Source organism: Salvelinus alpinus, chromosome 28 (genome assembly GCF_045679555.1).
Source record: "Salvelinus alpinus chromosome 28, SLU_Salpinus.1, whole genome shotgun sequence".
Taxonomy (NCBI): Eukaryota; Metazoa; Chordata; class Actinopteri; order Salmoniformes; family Salmonidae; genus Salvelinus; species Salvelinus alpinus.
Genome location: NC_092113.1, coordinates 26,046,870 through 26,068,755, shown reverse-complemented (window position 1 = coordinate 26,068,755; position 21,886 = coordinate 26,046,870). Strand labels below are relative to the sequence as shown.

Here is a 21,886-nt window from a genome sequence, read left to right as displayed (position 1 = left end):
CCACCAAGGCTTTGACCATGATGTTCTACACTCAGCTCTTCACTTCCAAGCGCGGGCCTCTGGCCAAAATCTGGCTAGCAGCTCATTGGGTACGCAAAATCACAAAAACTCATGTGTTTGAATGCAATTTGGAGAGCACCATCAAACACATAATCTCCCCACAGGTAACAGTACACTTTGTTTTGTCTTCCAAAATATATGAACAGGGAGATAAAATGTATTTGCCTCTGACTGAGTTAGCTCACCATGTTCTTTTTGTCTACAGTAACTTCAAATCAAATCAAATTTTATTTGTCACATACACATGGTTAGCAGATGTTAATGCGAGTGTAGCGAAATGCTTGTGCTTCTAGTTCCGACAATGCAGTAATAGCCAACAAGTAATCTAACCTAACAATTCCACAACTACTACCTTATACACACAAGTGTAAAGGGATAAAGAATATGTACATAAAGATATATGAATGAGTGATGGTACAGAACGGCATAGGCAAGATGCAGTAGATGGTATAGAGTACAGTATATACATATGAGATGAGTAATGTAGGGTATGTAAACATAAAGTGGCATAGTTTAAAGTGGCTAGTGATACATGTATTACATAAAGATGGCAAGATGCAGTAGATGATATAGAGTACAGTATATACATATACATATGAGATGAGTAATGTAGGGTATGTAAACATTATATTAAGTGGCATTGTTTAAAGTGGCTAGTGGTACATTTTTACATAATTTCCATCAATTCCCATTATTAAAGTGGCTGGAGTTGAGTCAGTATGTTGGCAGCGGCCACTAAATGTTAGTGGTGGCTGTTTAACAGTCTGATGGCCTTGAGATAGAAGCTGTTTTTCAGTCTCTCGGTCCCTGCTTTGATGCACCTGTACTGACTTCGCCTTCTGGATGATAGCGGGGTGAACAGGCAGTGGCTTGGGTGGTTGTTGTCCTTGATGATCTTTATGGCCTTCCTGTGACATCGGGTGGTGTAGGTGTCCTGGAGGGCAGGTAGTTTGCCCCCGGTGATGCGTTGTGCAGACCTCACTACCCTCTGGAGAGCCTTACGGTTTTGGGCGGAGCAGTTGCCGTACCAGGCGGTGATACAGCCCGACAGGATGCTCTCGATTGTGCATCTGTAGAAGTTTGTGAGTGCTTTTGGTGACAAGCCGAATTTCTTCAGCCTCCTGAGGTTGAAGAGGCGCTGCTGTGCCTTCTTCACAACGCTGTCTGTGTGGGTGGACCAATTCAGTTTGTCCGTGATGTGTACACCGAGGAACTTAAAACTTTCCACCTTCTCCACTACTGTCCCGTCGATGTGGATAGGGGGGTGCTCCCTCTGCTGTTTCCTGAAGTCCACAATCATCTCCTTTGTTTTGTTGACGTTGAGTGTGAGGTTATTTTCCTGACACCACACTCCGAGGGCCCTCACCTCCTCCCTGTAGGCCGTCTCGTCGTTGTTGGTAATCAAGCCTACCACTGTAGTGTCGTCCGCAAACTTGATGATTGAGTTGGAGGCGTGCATGGCCACGCAGTCGTGGGTGAACAGGGAGTACAGGAGAGGGCTCAAAAAAACTTACTCCGTTATCCAATGAATAATACCTTGCCTTTCAGGTTTCGGTTTCATGGCCATAGCTATAACGTTATATGTCTCAAAGTATATGAAATTGTTTCTGATACAGCTCACCACATACCTGTAGCCACACAATGAGCACATCATCTATAATATATGATATAGCCCGACTTAGGCTTGCCCCTCTGTCTATTTTTATGTCTCTGTGCTTGTGTGCAATTATCTCAAGGCTGTGAAGGATTGCGTCAATACAAATCTGGTATCAGGATAAAATGTGATTCAGAGTCACCGAATATACTTTAAGTATTTTTATTAAACTCAAGCGATAAATGGTAAATGCAATTTTCGTATATACGGGTTCACTGTATCACCACGCAGGGTAAAGCAGAGAACTAACAGGATGTAAGTAAACAGCTGTTCTTATACTGTGATAGACGTAGTTCCAACCCGTCTGTTGGCCTATCACAGTAGAGGCTGAGCGTGGTTTAAACTTGCTCAGCCTATCGCCGGCGCTCAGGCTGGTCCCAGCCTCTTGGCGCTCCTTGGTGTCCGGCGCTGTTGCTGTGTAGATTACGCTCCCACACCCTAGAGACTGAGGTCAGACAGTTCTGTAACATTGTTTGAGCTATTTGCACCTGCATAGAAAGCATACTGTTCTCGCTCAAGGTTAACCACAGCTTCTCAGCACACTTATCTGGGGCAAAATGTTACTTCCAGCACACACACAGGAACCCAGACCAACAGTTGCTAATATTCAATCACATGTGTTATAGTATTGGGTTATAGTGCAATAAACACAGATCCTCACAAGGCAAAGATCGGCTTGCGGACTTTTGGCCACCTACTCCTGGGAGTAGTGAGGATATACTTCAGAAAAGCCAAATATTTACTTGCTGACTGCAATGACGCTGTTGTCAAAAATAAAGTAGCCTTCAGACCAGGTTAGCCAAGTATCCTTTTTGCGTTGTCAATGTCAACATTTCAAGGTGCTGCAATCTAGAGCAAATTATACCATATTAGGGTCTGGTGCCTGGCCTAAAATGATAACAAATAAAGTATATATATGTATATTTATATTTAACAAAAAAATTATTTAAACTTTTTTTACAACCTGGTGCTGCAGCCAGTCTACAAGGTGGCACAGCAGCCCTCTTACATGCTTTGTGTAGAACCCTGCATTTTAAAGACAGGATCTCCATGATATTCTGATAATTGGAAACATATATCAGTTGAAGTCTTGTATAAAATTATACATTTATTTATGTCACCATTAGGACAGACTGCCATGCCTGTTGAAGGACTGGAGGCCACACTTAAAGCCATCACGTTGATGGAGGATTTCACTGACTTCGATTCCCAGCTACCAGACACAAAGTACTTTTGTTTTCCTTTCTCTCCTCATTTAACTCACTCACATTCAAAACCAAAATGTATGTTCCCAATAGGCCCTACGCCATTAAGGCTAGTGTCAGTGTTTCAATTAGTGATGCACCGATATTACATTTTTGCCCGATACCGATATCCAATATTTTCCTTGCCAAAAAACCTGATACCGATATAAAAAAGAATTGCAGCCTTTTAAGCATTCTAGTACAGTTAAATAGTTAAATAGTTAACATACACACATGGACGCAGCAGTCTAAGGCACTGCATCTCAGTGCAAGAGGCGTCACTACAGTCCCTGGTTCGAATCCAGACTGTATTACATCCTGCCGTGATTGGGAGTCCCATAGGGCGCCGCACAATTGGCCCAGCTTCATCCGGGTTTTGCCGGGGTAGGCTGTCATTGTAAATAAGAATTTGTTCTTAACTGACTTGCCTAGTTAAATAAAAGGTTACACACATCACATTTACCAAAAAGTTATTTTGTTGGCATTTACATATGTCCCCATTACCAGTAAAACATCATCTAAACCAATTTCTTTCACTTACTTGCTGTGCTGTTTCGTTGTTAATTCGTTCAGTCGTTTCATTCTCAACCAGGATTTCTATGGAACGCCGTTTGGGTCTTTGCGTGTCAAATAACACTTGTTGACCAATCAGGACCTGAATATGATTGCACATCACATAATCATTTAATGCTTTCATACATTTTTTACGTAGTTATTACACATTGATTACACTATCACTCGTATTTCATATGTCCCAATGATTCATCGATACGTATGCTATGATGCTGGTAAAGTTGTCTCGCGCATCTACAGTGCTGGTCATAAAAAAAGCTAGCTCATGGATGCAAACAATGTTCTTCTCCAAAAACATAGCAAAACTACATAATCTGTTTCAGTAGCTATAGTTAGCTAGCTAACTATATAGCTAGGTGTCATCATCTAAAATAACCCTCATTTATAAGACAGTTCTTATTTGATTAATGGTGGGCGGACCCATCTATGTGAAACTAGCCACAATAAGGATTAGCCACAATAGTGGACTTTGCGTTTAGTCTTCAAAATAAAAGTATGGTATAATTCTACTATTTGTATTCATTTGCATCACTGTCAATGACACACTTTTATTTTGAAAGCAAACCGAAAAATTCCACTATTGTGCCTGATCCTTATTGTGGCTAGCTTCACAACACATAACCCGGTCAGCCTCACTAGCCAGATGAAGCTAGCTGGCTGCTTATAACGTTAGCTTTGGGCAACAAGGTTAAGTAGCTGGCTAGCTAGATTCAGCAAAAAAAGAAACGTCCTCTCACTGTCAACTGCGTTTATTTTCAGCAAACATAACATGTGTAAATATTTGTATGAACATAAGATTCAACAACTGAGACATAAACTGAACAAGTTCCATAGACATGTGACTACAGAAATAACTGTGACCTTAATTATCTACCTTCTGTAAGCTGTTAGTGTCTTAACGACCGTTCCACAGGTGCATGTTCAGTAATTGTTTATGGTTCATTGAAGAAGCATGGGAAACCGTGTTTAAACCCTTTACAATGAAGATCTGTGAAGTTATTTTGATTTTTACGAATTATCTTTGAAAGACAGGGTCCAGGAAAATGGACGTTTCTCTTTTTGCTGAGTTTATTTATTTTCATGAACTGAAGTTCAATTTCAATAGGCGAACAACAAGTGGCAACCTAGCTTATAGTTACTCATAAGGATTCCTAAATCATTGCTAAGAATAATGAAAACGACTGCAGTTTCTACTGGTCATTGTTTTCAGGCTGGTTGTATTGGTGCTAGCTAGGTACCAAGCTAAAGCTAGCTACACCAGAAGTTACGGTCGAACAAATGATGCTTTATTACCAACGCGGTATTGTAAACACATCGTTCATGGCCGGTGTTTGCTTGTTTGCAGACTTTTTTGTACAGCTTTATCTTTTTTGACACTCAAAAGACCCAAACGGCGTTCCATAATGAAAGAGATTTGCGTCAGTTCAAATCTGGAATCAGGACAAAATGTGATTCAGAGTCACTGAATATATTTTAAGTATTTTAATTAAACTCAAGCGATAAATGGTAAATGCAATTTTCGTATATACGGCTTCACTGTATCTCCGCGCAGGGTAGAACAGGGAACTGGCAGGAAGTACGTAAACAGCTGTTCTTATACCGTGATGACGTAGTTCCAACGCGTCTGTTGGCCTATCACAGTAGAGGCTGAGCGCGGTTCCAACTTTGCTCAGCCTATGCTGGCACTCGAACTTGTCCAAGTCCCTTAGTGCTCTCTGTCCACATCTGGTTGTTGGGTAGATTAGATCCGTCTTGTGTCTTCCCCGATGCTACACTCAAACAGTTCCTAATATGGTATTGTCCAGTAATCTACCCTCCCTGGTTGGCTTAGAGATATGCACCCCTCCCCTCTCCAGATTGACCACAGCTTTTATGGCCTGTCACTCAATGTTGGTCAGTCTTTACACACCTACACATCTGTATTGTTTGTGTGTGTGTAACAAAACAATATTCATCTTCAAACAATATGCTAGCGGGCTATAGTGCATAAACATAAATCCTAACAATTTCCCCCTTTTTACACCCTCATGGGGTGTAACCAACTTATATATCCATATACTGGGTTGTCGTTGAACCCAGGAACTTGAAACCTTCAACCTAGGAGGATAGTTATTTTCATGAAATGTATCATTTTTATGCAAAACAATATAAAAAATATAAAAAAACATTGGTGGGGTTTTCGATTCCCCCTTTTGACACCCCCAAGGGTGTCATCACAACAACATGATTACATACAGAATATATATTAAAAAAATTAAACCCTCTGGTCTCTCCCTCTATACATCTTGTACCAGGTGGGCTCCTTGCCACCCGGGAACTTCAAACCTTCACAACAGGGAGGACAAACGTAATGACCTGGATAAAAAGTATATTGTTTTTTTTTATTATTATTATTTTTTATTTTATTTTTATACGACAACCTCACCCAAAACAAACCAAGGGTCATCCTTAGTCAGACCCATCTTTCTCCTGTAGTTTGATTCAGCATCAGCATCTCCATCCGGAGCATCAAGCAAAGGCATCATACCAGAAGCCTTTGCTCCATCTGTAATAGATTTCTTCAAACAAGGTATGATTCAAGCAGCACAACACATTAACATAAGGAATACAACTACTAGGGTCAGAAATCCAGTAACCATCAATGCAGTGTACTTACCAAACCAACCATCCAGCCAGGGGAACAGTCCATCCTCCTCCACACCTGCAAAACCCTTTATCTCCACAGATAACTTTTCCAACCCGCTCAGAGCTTTTGAAATGCTCCCATTTGGACTGGTATTATTAGGAATAAACGTACAACACTGTTTTCCAAACATCTTACAAACACCTCCCTGGTTGGCCAGAATCATGTCTAGTGCTAGCCTATTTTGTCTAGCGGTTTGAGAGGTGGCATTCAATTGTTCATTCAATTGAGCGTCACGTTTCTGCCGTCTCCTGGGTTGGTCCCGCGCCTCTGTCATGTGTAGCTCCCAGGAGTTGGTTAGCTGTAACCTCAATAATAGTCAATGGTGTTATCAGACTGGCCAAAGCACATGTGCCATGCCAGTCTCCTTTCAAAATGGAGGTCAACCGCCTGACAGGTCCACACATCCACCATACATCAGCAACACCTCTAGTTTGGTTCAGCCCTTCAACGGGCCAGGTGGCATTAATAGTGACATTAGTGATGCAGTCAGCAGTAGGGAGCCTCCCATAGTCTATACCCCTACCTGTACCAGTGATACAGCTGTAATTTCCCCCATATGCTTTAACTCCCCACGGTGCCTTCTGGGGAGGGACTTCTGGGAACACAAGACTCAGAGCTTTACACAGGGTCGAATTTAGCTTATGGTAAAAACGCTCCAATATGCACATCCAACCTCCCCACTTGTTTAGGGCAAATGGGTGAGTAGCCAGAACAGGTCTAGCATGTCCACAGATCACACAGTCTTTTCTATTAAGTGTTTTGGCGGTGTATCTCATATAGGCTAACCACATGTTCTCCCTACCCTCATATCCAGTTTCAGTCCCCAATTGGTCACTGTCTGATATATCCTTTACATTTATTACCTGTACCGGATTGGAGAGCTTAGGTGATGATGTGGAACACGGTCTTGAAGTGGTGGAGGAGTTCGGCTGAACCTGGCCTTGGCCTGTTGGAACTGGTGGTGGTTTTGGCAGTACTGTGACGGTAACCATCCCCATCGTATCCCAATCAGACAGCTCAGAACGACCAGCAGTCCTGTAAAGCCCCACCCTCTCCCAGAGAACACATCATCAGCCAGAGGCCAAGCCACACTTTCACTTCTATGAACGTACACAGTGATGAGAGGGCGGGGTCAGGGAAATCTTCATTAAGGAGTTGACCCCCGAACTTTATTAGCTACGGTTCTTCTCCTTAACTCTGTGATCATTCGGCAGTGTCAGTGTGTCCTACCCTCTTGTATTGTGTGATATGAACCCAGGTAGTTCTTTCAGTTATTCTCACTGCGAATGCAGTCACCAGGAGTGCTTGGTATGACCCCTCCCACCGTGGCTGCTTCCAGTCCTTTTTCTTTAGTGATTGGACTCAGACCCAGTCCCCTGGCCCGTTCATGTGGGTAATCACCTCCTGTAGTTCTCCTGTAGAGCATAAAATCTTGGACATACGGGTTTGGTTAATTAACAGTATTTTAATGTGTTCTGCTAGAACCTCTGTCATTCTATCTGTTCTATCTGATTAGCTAGAATGTCATCCATTATTATCCTAGTCAACCATCTCTAGAAATGTTTAACTAATAGGCCACACCACAACGTGTCCTATTCCATCCCCCTTTTGATACATGGCTCCGCCCTTGTATCAATACTGGCACAAATCTAACAATTCTCTGTCAAGTGTCTTATCTACTTTAAGAGTTATCAGTGCTGCCCCTTAGTTCCTGAAACCAACCAAGTCTTCATTGTGTTTTTAGGCCCATATGCTTAAAATCAGCTTAAAATGTCCAATGGTGCCCTCTAGTGACTTTTCACCTTCACTACTATCCCTAATATTAATATCACCAATTTGTTCTATCAAATTACCTTAAACTCAAACGCCAAGGCCCTTATATTCTCCATTCAAATGGTTTTTCAATGAGGCTGATCAAACCACACTGAAAAAGTCACTTTTGGAATTCATACCCCCACTTTTATGTGTGTGTATACCTTTAAGATATTTTTTCGCTGGGAAATTTAGAAATCCCCTCTAACCCAAACGTTTACTACAAACAAAACCTAGTAGTTATAACTGTCCCTTTAACATTAGCTATCATAAACTTTTACGATTTAAACTATTCTGACCTTCCTATCTTATAGCAAAATATCTGTGATGGCCACCTAGCATTTTTGTTGCTAGTTTTTAGCATCTTTTTAGACTACCCTGACGATATTCAGCTACTTTTAAAATTCTATTTGGAACTTTTAACAACTTCTGAAAAGTGGCTCAAAGCTATAATGCACGCATTTTCCCTCTAAATGACAAACTATTTTCTCTGTCCCTTCCTCAGTCACAACATCATTGCTTCGATAAACCAAAACCAATTTATCACCATTGTATCACTAATGTTGGATCTTGAATAGAATTTACAACATCAATCAACATCTCTTAATCAAAATTATACTGCCAGAAGTACAGTAAAGAGTGTACCTAAACAACGGTCAAATCCATTTGCATAACGTTATTGTGTATCCCAAGTACTGTCGCAGTTTTACGTTATTCCACAACAAATCACTTGCCTCTAGCAACTTACCCTGAAAATTAGTATCCAACCCCAAAACTAACTCTTATTCCTGCCTCTAGGCAAAAACATACCCCATACTCCAAATGAGTTTTGCACCAAAACTATCGTAAAAGTAAAATCAACTTTTCAACTTTCTCCACTCCTGATGACATTCTATGTTGTGCACTTAAATGTGTATGTGTTTGTAAATTATTTTAAATGATCAACCTAATGTTGTATCTTATTTTAAATGATCAACCTAAATCTACCTTTTTAATACACTCAATTCTGCAATGTGGATCCCCTAGGAATATACAGTCGCCATCTGAAATATTCAATGTACTTTCATGCGCTAGGCAAATTGTCCCATATGAACTGTGTCCCTGACACTTCCTTTTAAAACATTCATTCTTGGTATTAGTGCGCCGACTAAATACCCAATGCACCACAATTACACGGCAAACTTATCTTTCTTATTAGACACAACCTTCGCCGTTATATCCACGTTTACCTCACACCTCACATGCACAATAGGTTCGCCGACCTATTCTCACACAAATTAGTAGATCTCTGTTCTACTCAGTGCATTGCATTCGCTATCATATGGTAATTTAACCTCATTAGTCCCCAACTATTCTCATATTTCCCACACTCATGTCTTCACATTCACACAGTACATTTCATTTACACATTGCATCTTTGAATGATTTTGATCAAATTAAATTGCATTTACCACTCTCGGTATGATATTGTTTATATACTAGATAGAACGTTAAATTTGGTAACTTACATCAGACTTGTATCTCACAAATAAATTTGGATAATGCCAATATGCAGAACTTTAGTATTTTATACAATAGGTATCTGCTTACCTTTTTAGTAGACCGGTCCTGTTTTGTGAGACACGTCGTCTGACGACAGTCAGTGCCAATTGGCTGGTACGCCAATGTCCAGCGTTCCTTTTACCAGATCACCGTCGGGGATCACCATGAAAGAAATTTGCGTCAGTTCAAATCTGGTATCAGGACAAAATGTGATTCAGAGTCACTGAATATATTTTAAGTATTTTAATTAAACTCAAGCGATAAATGGTAAATGCAATTTTCGTATATACGGGTTCACTGTATCTCCGCGCAGGGTAGAACAGGGAACTGGCAGGAAGTACGTAAACAGCTGTTCTTATACCGTGATGACGTAGTTCCAACGCGTCTGTTGGCCTATCACAGTAGAGGCTGAGCGCGGTTCCAACTTTGCTCAGCCTATGCTGGCACTCGAACTTGTCCAAGTCCCTTAGTGCTCTCTGTCCACATCTGGTTTTTGGGTAGATTAGATCCGTCTTGTGTCTTCCCCGATGCTACACTCAAACAGTTCCTAATATGGTATTGTCCAGTAATCTACCCTCCCTGGTTGGCTTAGAGATATGCACCCCTCCCCTCTCCAGATTGACCACAGCTTTTATGGCCTGTCACTCAATGTTGGTCAGTCTTTACACACCTACACACACATCTGTATTGTTTGTGTGTGTGTGTAACAAAACAATATTGATCTTCAAACAATATGCTAGCGGGCTATAGTGCATAAACATAAATCCTAACAATAATACGACAGTTTATCGTGAAGCTAATAGCAGTGATGCTATTACTGTGTAACTCCAGTACGGCAACGGGCAACATCTGAAAAATAGCGCACTTGGTAGTGTGTACCGGTGCTCAACCAGTCAAACATCACCCATGACGTGGCGTCGTTAGTCATGTACTTACTTTATATAGGTATGCACGTCAGCTTTGACATCAGTTTTGCACATCGGCAGATATATGTTCACCGATATCGTGCATCCCTATTTTCAATAGATCATGGGGGTGTGGAGGCTTCACGTAGCAGTATTTATGATGTTTATATCGAAAAGTAATTTATTTTCTCTCCCCTCTGACCCTAGTGCCATAGGTGTTGTGGACCATTTTTCACTGAATCAGTGCCGAACAGAGGACATCACCCTCAAAGAGGATTTTGGAAATAGCTTTCTCACATTTGATGACTTTGGTAAGGGTTAGGGTTGCTACTCTATAGTGCCTGCCTGTGTCTCTTTCAATGTTATTTTCCTTCTCACCATAGCGCACCTTTCTCTCCTCCACTCACATTGCTGTCAGTAACTTACTCTGACTTACTCTGTGTCTAATATTTGTAGGTGATGAGACCCAGTCTCACCAAGGGGGCATGTTAGATGTGAGTTTCCTGAGCACGGAGATACTTTTGGCGACGAGGACAAAGGCATTGACATCTTGGGTAATGTCCCGACCTGGATTTTTAGCAGCAGATTCACTTGAAGATAACATATCTGTTGCACATCTGAACACATCGATAAGAGACATTACTGCGCAGCCGTATTCATCGCCCTGGCCAAGGCTTTCGAGTCTGTCAATCACCACATTCTTATTGGCAGACTCGACAGCCTTGGTTTCTCAAATTATTGCCTTGCCTGGTTTACCAACTACTTCTCTGATAGAGTTCAGTCTGTCAAATCGGCGGGCCTGTTGTCCGGACCTCTGGTAGTCTCTATGGGGGTGCCACAGGGTTCAATCCTCGGGCCGACTCTCTTCTCTTTATACATCAATGATGTTGCTCTTGCTGCTGGTGATTCTCTGATACACCTCTACGCAGACGACACCATTCTGTATACTTCTGGCCCCTCTTTGGACACTTTTAACTAACCTCGAGACGAGCTTCAATGCCATACAACTCTCCTTCCGTGGCCTCCAACTGCTCTTAAACGCAAGTAAAACTAAATGCATGCTATTCAATCGATCACTGCTCGCACGTGCTCGCCCGTCCAGCATCACTACTCTGGACAACTACAAATACCTAGGTGTCTGGTTAGACTGTAAACTCTCCTTCCAGACTCACATTAAGCATCTCCAATCCAAAATTAAATCTAGAATCGGCTTCCTTTATCGCAACAAAGCAGCCTTCACTCATGCTGCCAAACATACCCTCGTAAAACTGACCATCCTACCGATCCTCGACTTCAGTGATGTCATCTATAAAATAGCCTCCAACACTCTACTCAACAAACTGGATGCAGTCTATCACAGTGCCATCCGTTTTGTCACCAAAGCCCCATACACTACCCACCAATGCGACCTGTACGCTCTCATTGGTTGGCCCTCGCTTCATACTCGTCGCCAAACCCACTGGCTACAGGTTATCTACAAGTCTCTACTAGGTAAAGCCCCGCCTTATCTCAGCTCACTGGTCACCATAGCAGCACCCACTCGTAGCACGTGCTCCAGCAGGTATATCTCACTGGTCACCCCCAAAGCCAATTCCTCCTTTGGTCGTCTTTCCTTCCAGTTCTCTGCTGCCAATGACTGGAACAAACTGCAAAAATCTCTGAAGCTGGAAACACTTATCTCCCTCACTAGCTTTAACCTTTCTCGCCCCGCTAGCGGAACACCCACAACATTCCGCTGCCTTCGCAGAGCGCGAAATTCAAAAAATATTTTTTAGAAATATTTAACTTCCACACATTAACAAGTCCAATACAGCAAATGAAAGATAAACATATTGTGAATCCAGCCAACATGTCCGATTTTTAAAATGTTTTACAGTGAAAACACAATATATATTTATGTTAGCTCACCACAATAGCCAAACACACAACGCTATTTATCCACCGCATAGGTAGCTTTAAAAAAAAAACGACAAAATATAGATATAATTAGTCACTAACCAAGAAACAACTTCATCAGATGACAGTCTTATAACATGTTACACAATACATTTATGTTTTGTTCGAAAAATGTGCATATTTGAGGTATAAATCATAGTTTTACATTGCAGCTACAATCACAAATAGCACCGAAGCAGCCAGAATAATTACAGAGAGCAACGTGAAATACATAAATACTCATCATAAAACATTTATGAAAAATATATGGTGTACAGCAAATGAAAGATAAACATCTTGTGAATCCAGCCAATATTTCTTATTTTTTAAAGTGTTTTACAGCGAAAACACAATATAGAAATATATTAGCTTACCACAATAGCCAAACACACAACCGCATTTATTCACCGCAAAGATAGCTTTAGAAAAAACCAGCAATAAATATAAAATAAATCACTAACCTTTGGACAACTTCATCAGATGACAGTCTTATAACATCATGTTACACAAAACATTTATGTTTTGTTTGAAAATGTGCATATTTAGAGCTGAAAACCGTGGTTATACATTGTGAAAATGTAGCAACTTTTTCCCAGAATGTCCGGATATATTTCTGACACTCACCTAATCTGACCAAATAACTCATCATAAACTTTACATAAAAATACTTGTTGTATGGCAAATGAAAGATACACTGGTTCTTAATGCAACCGCTGTGTTAGATTTTTTAAAATAACTTTAGTACGACATACAGCTTGCGTTATTGCGAGACAGCGCCCGCTAAAAGGGCAGAGAATAGGACTAAACATTTCACACAAAAATATAAAATAACATCATAAATTGTTCTTACTTTTGTTGAGCTTCCATCAGAATCTTGTACAAGGAGTCCTTGGTCTAGAATAAATCGTTGTTTGGTTTTAGAATGTCCTTTTCTCCTGTCGAATTAGCAACCTTAGCTAGCCAAGTGGCGCGAACATGTCCATCTTCTCTCGACGCAAACAACGAAAAACTCAAAGTCCCGATAAACGTTGAATAATCTGATAAAACTCGGTTGAAAAAACATACTTTACGATGATATTATCACATGTATCAAATAAAATCAGAGCCGGAGATATTAGCCGTGTATACCGAACGCTTTTCAGAAGGCAATCTGGGGTTCCTTCTCGCGCCTTCGAAGACAATGAAATTTCAAGACCTGTCACTCCAAAAGTTCTTGTTCGACCTCAGATCAAGCTAGACACCCCATTTCACCTCCCACTGCCTGTTGACATCTAGTGGAAGGCGTATGAAGTGCATGTATATCGTTAGATATAAGCCAGTTGAATAGGCAGGCCCTGGAACAGAGCCTCGATTTCAGATTTTTCACTTCCTGTCTGAAAGTTTGCTGCAAAATGAGTTCTGTTTTACTCACAGATATAATTCAAACAGTTTTTCGAAACTTGAGAGTGTTTTCTATCCAATAGTAATAATAATATGCATATTGTACGATCTAGAATAGAGTACAAGGCCGTTTCATTTGGGCACGATTTTTTCCCAAAGTGAAAATAGCGCCCCCTACACACTAACAGGTTTTAAGCACCAGCTGTCAGAGCAGCTGTCACGATCGTCGTCTGGAGAAGGAGAGGAGGACCAAGGTGCAGCGTGGTAAGTGTTCATTATTTTAATTAAAATATGAAACACTTGACAAAATCAACAAAAAACGATAAACGAACAGTCCTGTAAGGTGAACACACAAAACAGAAAACAACCACCCACAAACACAGGTGGGAACAGGCTACCTAAGTATGATTCTCAATCAGAGACAACGATAGACAGCTGCCTCTGATTGAGAACCATACCAGGCCAAACACATAGAAATACAAAACAAGGACAACATAGAACACCAGACATAGAATGCCCACCCAAACTCACGCCCTGACCAACCAAAAAGAGACATAAAAAGGATCTCTACGGTCAGGACGTGACAGCAGCGCACAGATTACTGCCCCTGTACATAGCCCATCTATAATTTAGCCCAAACAACTACCTCTTCCCCTACTGTATTTATTTATTTATTTTGCTCCTTAGCACCCCATTATTTCTATTTCTACTTTGCACATTCTTCCACTGCAAATCTACCATTCCAGTGTTTTACTTGCTATATTGTATTTACCTCGCCACCATGGCCTTTTTTTGCCTTTACCTACCTTATCTCACCTCATTTGCTCACATTGTATATAGACTTATTTTTCTACTGTATTATTGACTGTATGTTTTGTTTATTCCATGTGTAACTCTGTGTTGTTGTATGTGTCAAATTGCTATGCTTTATCTTGGCCAGGTCGCAGTTGCAAATGAGAACTTGTTCTCAACTAGCCTACCTGGTTAAATAAAGGTGAAAATAAATAAATAAAAACATCAAGAATGTTTCAAAGACAAACCTATGCAATGTCTCAAACCCCTTTCCAAATCTTGAATACTTCATGGCCAGTTTGTCACGCCCTGACCATAGTTTGCTTTGTATATTTATATGTTTTGTTTGGTCAGGGTGTGATCTGAGTGGGCATTCTATGTTGTATGTCTAGTTTGTCTGTTTCTGTGTTTGGCCTGATATGGTTCTCAATCAGAGGCAGGTGTTAGTCGTTGTCTCTGATTGGGAACCATATTTAGGTAGCCTGTTTTGTCATTGTGGGTGATTGTCTATGTGTTAGTTGCCTGTGGCTGCACTGTTATATATAGCGTCACGTTCGTTTTGTATTAGTTTGGTTAGTGTTTCTTCATAAATAAATAGAAGAATGTATTCACTTCACGCTGCGCCTTGGTCCTCCTCTCTTCCACATTACGACGATCGTGACACAGTTCCAGTGAGAATGCTTTTTTGATGGACCTTTTCCCAGCCGAACCACAAAATGTGATGCCAGAGATTGCTCCCGTGAACATTAACCAAGAAGGTGATTTTTTGTGTTTATTTTGGTAGTCTTTTAGGAAACTTTATACCCTGTCTAAATATTCAGTGTAATTGTAGATTGATATGAAGGCGTCTACATCTGTATGAGACTACCAAAGACAGTACGGTATGAAGATAAGCAGAAACTGCTTCTCCAATAGATATCCCTGGTAGCGCTTGTAGGCGATGTCATGGCGTCGTTGGCTAGCTAAGCTCATGCGCAGAAACACGTCACCGGGTCTAACAATCGTCTTGTGCCGAACTGCGCGAGCAGTTCCTTTGATGTAAAGTTGTTTTTGACAAAAATGAAAACGTGTCAGTTTGCTACTTTAGAGTTGGAGTAATAATGTTTTCAACTAATTAAGACATTGGCTCAAATCTAGGTTGTGACTTTTGATTTAGAGGAAAATTATTCCTTAGTTGTAAATTTTTCACTTCTCTCATTGACTTCTCAAACCCCAGCCTGGTCTGCTTGGTCTGTTTCACCAGCGTTCCCAGAGGTGTTCCCAGAAGTCTCGCGATGCTGCGCCTCTGGGTTTAGAATCTCTGTGGTTATACTTTGTGCAAGCATTGAAGCACCCTCTCTCACAGCAAGAGGCAACGCATACTGGAAAATTATAATTTCATTATTCATGTGCTAATTCCACTTTGCTGTAAACTTTGCAGGAAGTAAATTAGATTTTTCCGTTGTTGAAACTTTTCCCAAAATTGGGAGCTTTATCATTATTACGTTATACAGTGAAATATTAATCAATTGTATGCTGTCCGTGTCTACTTTTTGTTATCACAATAGTAGACAGAGACAGCATGCCCTTCATTCCACAACCCTGCATTGCAGGTCGTCCAGACTCTCCTACATCTGTACCCATGGAGGAGGATCGCCTTGTCCTGAATGAGACAACCCCTGTCCTGAATGAGACGACTCTGTTGGTCAATGAGGAGGAGGGCTTCGCTCTGGAGCCTGTCGCTGTGACCCGTAAATATTTACCTGCCTAACAAGCAACATCTTGGCACCACAAGGCCATTCTCCAAAGCACACTTACTGTCCCCCAAACACAATTATCTAACTGGACACAACCTATATCATATATCAAAGCCATAAGTAACACACTACCTTACTTATTATCTGTGGTGGAAACTCCCAAGTGTGAAAAGCACAGGTAAGGTAAGCCAATGGAGTTAAACCTTCTGTTTGTCCTTAGCGACCTTCGAGAGGAAGAAGGGGAAGAGGAGAAGGAGACTGGTGGTGGACCAGGCCAAGGAGCTGTCCAACCAGGCCATCAGGGAGCAGCTCACTGACTATTCAGATCTCACTGCCCCACTGGACATAGCCCCACCCACCCACCAACTCATGCAATGGAAAGAGAGTGGAGGGGTGGACAGGCTCTTCAGTCACCTCTGTGCCCATGTCATTCATCCACACCTTCAACAGGTAAGCAGGGTGTGAAATCAACTTATGTCCCATCATAGGTTGACATATTTACCTTTAATCAAATCAAATTGTATTGGTTGCAAACATATTTAGCAGCTTGCATTTATAGCTCCAACAGTGCAGTAATATCTAACAATACACAACAATACACACACATCTAAAAAGTAAAAGAATGGAATTAAGAAATATATAAATATTAAGACGAGCAATGTCGGTGTTCGCAGTATAAATATATATACTGTATGTGATGTCATGTATAGACAACATGAATAGAATATGTAGTATATTTGAAGAATAATATATGTACAGCAATAGTTAAATAGGATAGGCCTTGATTAGAATACAGTATATACAGTTGAAGTCGGAAGTTTACGTACACTTAGGTATGCGTCATTAAAACTCGTTTTTCAACCACTCTACACATTTCTTGTTAACAAACTATAGTTTTGGTAAGTCGGTTAGGACATCTACTTTGTGCATGACACAAGTCATTTTTCCAACAATTGTTTATAGACAGATTATTTCACTTATAATTCACTGTATCACAATTCCAGCGGTCAGAAGTTTACATACACTAAGTTGACTGTGCCTTTAAACATCTTAGAAAATTCAAGAAAATGTCATGGCTTTAGAAGCTTCTGATAGGCTAATTGATATCATTTGAGTCAATTGTTGGTGTACCTGTGGATGTATTTCAAGACCTACCTTCAAACTCAGTGTCTCTTTGCTTGACATCATGGTTAAATCAAAAGAAATCAGCCAAGACCTCCACAAGTCTGGTTCATCCTTGGGAGCAATTTCCAAACACCTGAGGTACCATGGGACCACGCAGCTGTCATACCGCTCAGGAAGGAGACGCGTTCTGTCTCCTAGAGATGAACGTACTTTGGTACGAAAAGTGCAAATCAATCCCAGAACAACAGCAAAGGACCTTGTGAAGATGCTGGAGGAAACCGGTACAGAAGTATCTATATCCACAGTAAAACGAGTCTTAAATCGACATAACCTGATAGGCCGCTCAGCAAGGAAGAAGCCACTGCTCCAAATCCGCCATAAAAAAGCCAGACTACGGTTTGCAACTGCACATGGGGACAAAGATCGTACTTTTTGGAGAAATGTCCTCTGGTCTGATGAAACAAAAATATAACTGTTTGGCCATAATGACCACTGTTATGTTGGGAGGAAAAATGGGGAGGCTTGCAAGCCGAAGAACACCATCCCAACCGTGAAGCACGGGGGTGGCAGCATCATGTTGTGGGGGTGCATTGCTGCAGGAGGGACTGGTGTATTTCACAAAATAGATGGCATCGTGAGGTAGGAAAATAATGTGGATATATTGAAGCAACATCTCAAGACATCAGTCAGGAAGTTAAAGCTTGGTCGCAAATGGGTCTTCCAAATGGACAATGACCCCAAGCATACTTCCAAAGTTGTGGCAAAATGGCTTAAGGACAACAAAGTCAAGCTATTGGAGTGGCCATCACAAAGCCCTGGCCTCAATCGTATAGAAAATTTGTGGGCAGAACTGAAAAAGTATGTGCGAGCAAGGAGGCCTACAAACCTGACTCAGTTACACAATCTCTGTCAGGAGGAACCAGTGTTCCATGACTATGTACATAGGGCAGCAGCCTCTAAGGTGAAGGGTAGAGTAACCCGGTGGTAGCCGGCTAGTGACAGCGACTAAAGTTCATGGCAGGGTACTGGGCGAACGCCGGGTAGTGGTGACTATTCAACAGTCTGATGACCTTGAGGTAGAAGCTGTTTTTCAGTCTCGGTGCCAGCTTTGATGCACCTGTACTGACCTCACCTTCTGGATGGTAGCGGGGTGAACAGGCTCGGGTGGCTGAGGTCCCTGATGATCTTCTTGGCCTTCCTATCTCATTTGTTATACTAAAAAGTACAAGTTTAGCTTAAGAATGTTGTTCCACTTACGTCAAGCCTTCAATATATAAATGTTGGATTCCATACTTAAGTGAGGAAATTGAGTTCACATCTGTAACCAGTGATGTATAGCAGCAGTGCATTTTTTGTTTTAACAACTGCCCCCATTCTGCCTCTGCAGCTCTATTCCAGTGATATGTTTCGGGGGAAAACAGATCGAGTGGGCAATGACGATGACCTTGAAGAGATGAGACAGGAGAGACATGAGGGTAGGAGGTCATATTCACACAGAGCAACAATTTTATAGAAATGATCGTCTGAGAATACAAGTCATTACATTTCATGAAATTGGGAGAATTGAATTTCACATTACCTTTGAACTGTTATGTTTCCTATTTGGGTTAATACATTTTATATGTGTGTATACAGTGGAAAGCGATGTGAGCGACCTGCCCAGTGAGTTCAGTGTCCTGCATGAGACTATGGATCCTGAGAGAATGGGACACAATGTGGAGCTCACTCCTCTGCACCACCATGGGACTGACAACCCATCTGAGGACGTCTGGGACGCAGTACATGTAAAGAGTTCAACATGAACACCAGCTAAGCTTTTTTTCGCCATTAAAAAGTGTTTATATAACCTTTATTCAACCAGGTTTTCCCATTGTCTATAACTTTTTCTGACAACATTCCTTGTTCCCCCTTTCTCCTTTTCTCTCTTTTTCTTGTCTCAGGATGAGAGTAGATTTGAGGTTTCTCACCCTGAGCTTCCTTTGGAGGATTCCATGCATGTTCATCCTTCTGGAATGGAGAGGGAAACTCCATCGAATGTGACATGGAACACACAGGTTCTTTCACATGCATTGAATACACACACAGAAACACACACATACACGCACGCTTACACACAGAAAAGCACAAACGGGGCCTCCTGATTGGCGTAGCGTTCTAAGGCGTTACTACAGACCCGGGTTCGATCCCTGGCTGTGTCACAGCCAGCCGTGACCGGGAGACCCATGAGGCGGCGCACAATTGGCCCAGCGGCGTCCGGGTTATGGGAGGGTTTGGCCGGCCGGGATTTCCTTGTCCCATCACGCTCTAGCGACTCCTTTTGGTGGGCCGGGCGCCTACAAGCTGATTTCTGTTGCCAGCTGGACAGTGTTTCCTCTGACACATTGGTGCGGCTGTCCTCCGGGTTAAGCGAACAGTGTGTCAAGAAGCAGTGCGGCTTGGCAGGGTCGTGTTCCGGAGGACGCATGGCTCTCGACCTTCGCCTCTCTGGAGTCCTTAGGGGAGTTGCAGCGATGGGACAATACTGTAACTACCAATTGGATATCACGAAAAATTGGTTAAAAAAATTGTGTGGTGTGATGTACTACGGTACACTCTGTAATGTGTTGTTATACCAAACTACAGTCTATGGTGGACAGCCAGGATGACTTTGAGGAGAGGAGGATGACCAGCCGAGCACAGGAACTACTAAACACTCTCAAAGTAAGAACTCAGTACCCCTATGCAGCAGGGCATTCATTCTTACCCTTTGTCAGCTTTTTAGCTTGATTACAATCAGACCCAGAAATCCACCGAGTCACAGATGACGGATTTAAAAGATTAAAGGACATGATTAGGGGACAGTCGGTGGAAATGAAATTGCTGCAATGTGCGATTGTGTGTTGTGTTATAACAAACTGGGATGGGATTTTCCCTGCTTTTCTGACATTTATCCTTTATATAATCAATCCGTAACTGACCTATCCCCTATAAACAAAATTCAAATTTTTCTATGTTGTCCTGATGACATCCCTAAATAGATTCAGAGCAGCAGAAGCAACGCCATGTTCAGCCTGCAGACGCTGTGTGAGAGGAACAGTCGCTCCCAGGCCTCGGCTACCTTCTTTTGCCTCCTGGTGCTGAAGAAACAGCAGGCCCTGGACCTGCACCAGAGCGAGCCTTACGCTGACATTATAGCCACACCTGGACTCAGGTTCTAAGAGGCGAAGACGCCTGCTAATTGTGCCTTGTTCATAGACTCACTGCTATCTGTCAACAACTGCACAAAACTCTAGCGGTCTAGACACCCTCGTCATACGTGGACCTTAGGAGGGTAGCATCTCATAGCATGGACACTAATTAAGAACTGATTACACCAATAAATATTATTTGGATAATATTTATCAAACTGGGTTGTGATATCCAGCACTAATGAGATAGTTATGGCACCTCTATGTATCTCCCAGGACCCAGACCCAAGTCACTCCCTTTGTGAGAAAGCAGGGCCTGCTACAATACATAATTTGGACTGGACAGGGTTAACATCTGATTTGTCTCATTGGGTCAGAGTAAAGGTTTTGGAATGTTCTGTTGTTTTGTTCAGGAGATTTAGGTTTACTTTACTTGTTTAAATAAGATGGTTTTGTTATTGTTCATTATGCCGACAGACTAGGATTTGTTAGATTTACCAATTTCAGTAATTTAATAAGGGTAGTTTTAGTTCAGTGTTGTAATTAAGCAATTGTTTTTAATCTTAACGATCTGTAAGTATAACTGAATCTTATTCAATGAAATGTATGAGCAGCCTTCTTCAATGTTTGTAAAGTATGTATATAAAGTCTCAATTAAAAGAAGTACAAGTTCACCATAGAAGGATGTTGAGCTAATACTTTGAAGAATAATGAGGATACAATGGCAATGATTTTAATGAATCTATTTCAAAATTACACATCTACATACAACACTGTTGCCCTGGCCTGATGCATTTTTGGTTCCAAAAACCCATGCCCCTTGTAAATAAACATGTTGGCAAGATACTACTATCAGACCATCCCCAGATGCCCCACCATCGGTAGGTGTTAGATAATTGCCGAATGATGCGCCATGATTCATTGTGTCAAAGAGAATCCGATGCATTGTACGTAATTACCAAAATATCTTCGTAGCAGGTTCTCAGACCTGTGTGAAGCTAGCCACAATAAGGATTAGCCACAATCGTGGAATTTGCGGTTCACCTTCAAAATAAAAGGCTGATACCCCATTTCATGGACTGAAGAGCCATAGGTAAGGCTGTACATTGCAATATGAATGTTCATTACAATAGGCTGAATATTGAGGTGATTTCCCACATTTAAAGTTCCTTAGTATGAGCTATGACGCTATTTGTGTAAACTTCAGAATTGTAATCCTTGGATGTCACGAGTATTTTTAATTATTGTCTTGTTGAATTTATATAATAACATTCC

The 21,886-nt window shown here is 41.5% G+C and overlaps 1 pseudogene; it reads left to right on the top strand.

The window, feature by feature from the left end:
• Window positions 1–17: 17 nt before the first annotated feature.
• LOC139557514 (double-strand-break repair protein rad21 homolog) lies at window positions 18–21,290 on the top strand (annotated as a pseudogene).
• The last annotated feature ends 596 nt before the right edge of the window (window positions 21,291–21,886 follow it).